Raw genomic sequence first — 4,627 nt, 5'->3', positions numbered from 1 at the left:
AAACCTCCTTGAAATATCTTGACTAAAGTCCCTGACTGACTGACTGTGTGGCTGTCTGTTGGCAGCTCTGTAACCGTGATCTAGAGGAGGCGGTGTTGGAAGGTGAACGACCATCACCTCCTGGAGAGGAAGCCCTCACCTCCTGTCCCGTTAACGTGGAGATGTGCGGCTCTTGCACACACCTGGTGACAGAACGGATCATCCAGACAGCCCCCTGAAGTCCTCGACCAACAGGTGGCCCAGCTCTATATGGTAACAGAAATATAACTGATGTATGTGGAAATCATGTCAGTATTAGTGAGACTATGTCTTGTACTGTGTCCATGTGTGAACCCATGACTGACATCCCTGTTCTTTGTGTCACAGGCACCATAGTGTTAGAACTGTGTGAACATGGTCCAGAGGCAGGGAAAAGCCCCTAAAGACACGCAGTAACGCTGTCCCCCTCCTGGAGACGCACTTCCCCAACCTGCCACACCAAGGGGCGTCCTCTTCCAGTCTTTGCAGAATGCTAAATTGACGTGTCAGGTAAACACCCAGGATTAATACCTGAAGCTCAGCCTTGTGGGGTGTGATGTTTGCCTCTCAGATTAGAACGAGGATCATCCATGATATCACAATGCCATGTTTAAGTATGGAGAAGGGAGACATAAATGTTTTTTTGCTCGTATTCCCTTGTTCCAGGTCTCACCACAGAAAGATGCTACTGAAAGACATGAAGGTTGGCATCGGAAAGGAGATTTAAAACTGGCAGTCAGTGTATATATATGACACTGGAGGTGGGGGTGTATCTTAAACTATTCAGTATTGACTACAACAAAGGTTATACCTACTACTGGTTGGATAATAACATGGGTTCAAATTACTAGTTTCATTGTACCCAGTTGTACTGCAGTAGCACCGTCACCAAGCACATTGTTTTCAACCAATGAATTCTTGTAGAATCTCACTTCAATCTAACTGAACACACGTGTCCTCAGAATTATCAGAGCCTTTCGCTGTGTTACTGCCTGTCGCACCCTTCAGACACTTCCCTGTGTTACTGCCTGACGCACCCTTCAGACACTTCCCTGTGTTACTGCCTGACAGCACCCTTCAGACACTTCCCTGTGTTATGCCTGACGACCCTTCAGACACTTCCCTGTGTTACTAGCCTGACGCCACCTCATGACACTTCCCTGTGTTACTGCCTGACGCACCCTTCAGACACTTCCCTGTGTTACTGCCTGACGCACCTTCAACACTGTACTGCTACGCACCTAGACACTTCCCTGTGTTTACTGCTGAGCACCCTTCGACACTTCCCTGTGTTACTGCCTGACGCACTTCAACACTTCCTGTGTTATGCCTGACGCACCTTTAGACACTTCCCTGTGTTACTGCCTGACGCACCTTCAGACACTTCCCTGTGTTACTGCTGACGCACCCTTCAGACCTTCCCTGTGTTACTGCCTGACGCACCCTTCAGACCACTTCCCTGTGTTACTGCCTGACGCACCCTTCAGACACTTCCCTGTGTTACTGCCTGACGCCACCCTTCAGACACTTCCCTGTGTTACTGCCTGACGCACCCTTCAGACACTTCCCTGTGTTACTGCCTGACGCACCCTCAGACACTTCCGCTGTGGTTACTGCCTGACGCACCCTTCAGACACTTCCCTGTGTTACTGCCTGACGCACCCTTCAGACACTTCCCTGTGTTACTGCCTGACGCACCCTTCAGACACTTCCCTGTGTACTGCCTGACCCACCCTTCAGACACTTCCCTGTGTTACTGCCTGACGCACCTCCAGACACTTCCCTGTGTTATGCCTGACGCCCCTTCAGACACTTCCCTGTGTTACTGCCTGACGCACCCTTGAGACACTTCCCTGTGTTACTGCCTGACGCACCCTTCAGACACTTCCCTGTGTTTACTTGCTGACCCACCTTCAGACCCTTCCCTGTGTTACTGCCTGACGCACCCTTTCAGAACATTCCCTGTGTTACTGCTGACGCACCCTCAGACACTTCCCTGTGTTACGCCTGACGCACCCTTCAGACACTTCCTGTGTTACTGCCTGACGCCACCCTTCAGACACTTCCTGTGTTACCTGCCTGACGCACCCTTCAGACACTTCCCTGTGTTACGCCTGACGCACCCTTCAGACACTTCCCTGTGTTACGCCTGACGCACCCTTCAGACACTTCCCTGAGTGTTACTGCCTGACGCACCCTTCAGGACACTTCCCTGTGTTACTGCCTGACGCATCCCTTCAGACACTTTCCCTGTGTTACTGCCTAGACGCACCCTTCAGACACTTCCCTGTTACTGCCTGACGCACCCTTCAGACACTTCCTGTGTTACTGCCAGACGCACCCTTCAGACACTTCCCTGTTGTTACTGCTGACGCACCCTTCAGACACTTCCCTGTGTTACTGCCTGACGCACCCTCAGACACTTCCCTGTGTTACTGCCTGACGCACCCTTCGACACTTCCCTGTGTTACTGCCTAGACGCACCCTTCAGACACTTCCCTGTGTTACTGCCAGACGCACCCTTCAGACACTTCCCTGTTTACTGCCTGACGCACCTTCAGACACTTCCTGTGTTACTGCCTGCACGCACCCTTCAGACCTTCCCTGTGTTACTGCCTGACGCACCCTCAGACACTTCCCTGTGTTACTGCCTGACGCACCCTTCCAGACACTTCCCTGTGTTCTGCCTGACGCACCCTTCAGACACTTCCCTGTGTTACTGCCTGACGCACCCTCAGACACTTCCCTGTGTTTACTGCCTGACGCACCCTTCAGACACTTCCTGTGTTACTGCCTAGACGCACGTACTTCAGACACTTCCCTGTGTTACTGCCAGACGCACCCTTCAGACACTTCCGCTGTGTTACTGCCTGACGCACCTTCAGGACACTTCCCTGTGTTACTGCCTGACGCACCCTTCAGACACTTCCCTGTGTTACTGCCTGACCCCCTTCAGACACTTCCCTGTTACTGCCTGACGCACCTTCAGACACTCAAAACGTGAAGGTGGGATGTTGCACCTAGTTCATGAAGATACCCCCCCCCACATGTCCAATCAGGTGGACCACCCACAAGTAAAAAGGCACAAACCTGTGCCTGCCCTTTCATGTGAACTTATAAAGGGACTCAACAGGTGCACTTGAGTCATACTGAGATTCACAACAACTTAATATCTATAAATGTTGTCCCTCAGGCTTTTCTACAGAGACAAGCTTACAGCAAGAGCTCTGTGAGTTCTGCCACAAGCACACTACAACCTGGTGGTGGCCATGACAATCTCCTTCAACGATAACAAGGAGCCCTTCAGGCAGCTGGCGTCTACAGCTCCAGCACCCTCTACAGGGGGGAGGTAGGAACTACACCATCCCAATCAGACATGATCCCATAGAGTTGACTATCTAGAGTTAAAGTAAGTCATTATGAAGAGTTGATAGTAGCTTTGGGTTTCCAGTGTTGTTTTTTTTACAATCTCTATTTTATATGATCAACTGAATGGTCTTTGTTGTCCTGCAGATGAGCCAAGCCTTGGAGCAAGCCCGGAGCCCAGTCTGAGCCTGAGTCCAATGAGCAGCCCTTACTCGGACATCAGGGCTTATCTCCAGGCACACGTTGGCTTCCAGGAAGAAGGTGCTGCCCATCATCAAGGACTTCCTGAGGGACAGGGAGCGAAGAGAGGTGCATTGTGGGAGCCTGAGGAGAGCTACGAGGCACCATGGCAAACGAGCGTGCACTGAGGACGTTGGATAGAGGAGGGACTCCTACTTCCCCCCACCCCTATGAACAGTCTGGTGGAGGGCTGTCCCCTTGACAGGGCTGCCCAAGATCAGCGCTGAAGCTCTGACGGAGAAGTTCAGCAAGATGGCCAGCGAAGAGGAGAACGCAGGGGGAAACACTGTGTCACTCACACTCCTGGTGGTCAGCGGAGCACCCAAGCTCACTAACCTGTATAACAGCTGGTGGGCCAGAGAGTTCTCGTAACAGGATTCAGACCAGTCACGTACAGATTGTTTGTGACTGTGCAGGGTGTTAAGGTAGGCACAACATTGATCCGCTGGGACGGGACTGGGAGTCACACTGTTCCCAATACAGAGGAGTAACAATCCACTGGCAATCGCATATTGGAGATGATGGAAATGTATTGAAAATATTAGCGGTCCAAGGCACTGCATCTCAGTGCTAGAGGCATCACTACAGACCCTGGTTCGATTCCAGGCTGTATCACAACTGGCCGTGATTGGGAGTCCCATAGGGTTAGGGTTTGGCGGGGTAGGCCGTCAGTGTAATAAGAATTTGTTCTTAACTGACCTTGCCTCGTTAAATAAAGGTTCAATCAACAAATATTAGTGACACTGATGCTTTCATCCTTGAATGGGAATAAGACATTTAAGTGGGAACCTTGTTAATGGAAAAATACTCCCGGTTGTTATGTTTACCGGGAAATACATTTGCTGTAGATTTGAGAAAATAGATCCACTTCTCTCTCTTCTCCCCAAGAGTGTGTGTGCAGCCTAGACTAATGTGTATATGAACATTTTGTGATAGATGCCTAAACCAATATGTGGTCTTCTTACTAAGGAAACAGGGATCTTAATCCAGGAGGGCATTGAAT

General features: G+C 50.7%; 1 pseudogene; it reads left to right on the top strand.

Moving 5' to 3' along the window:
- Positions 1-393: 393 nt before the first annotated feature.
- LOC139026947 (exopolyphosphatase PRUNE1-like) lies at positions 394-4,101 on the top strand (annotated as a pseudogene).
- The last annotated feature ends 526 nt before the right edge of the window (positions 4,102-4,627 follow it).

The sequence above is a fragment of the Salvelinus sp. IW2-2015 genome, unplaced genomic scaffold (genome assembly GCF_002910315.2).
Source record: "Salvelinus sp. IW2-2015 unplaced genomic scaffold, ASM291031v2 Un_scaffold6450, whole genome shotgun sequence".
Lineage (NCBI taxonomy): Eukaryota > Metazoa > Chordata > Actinopteri > Salmoniformes > Salmonidae > Salvelinus > Salvelinus sp. IW2-2015.
Note: the sequence above shows the minus strand (reverse complement) of the source record. Positions and strands in the feature narration are given on the sequence as shown.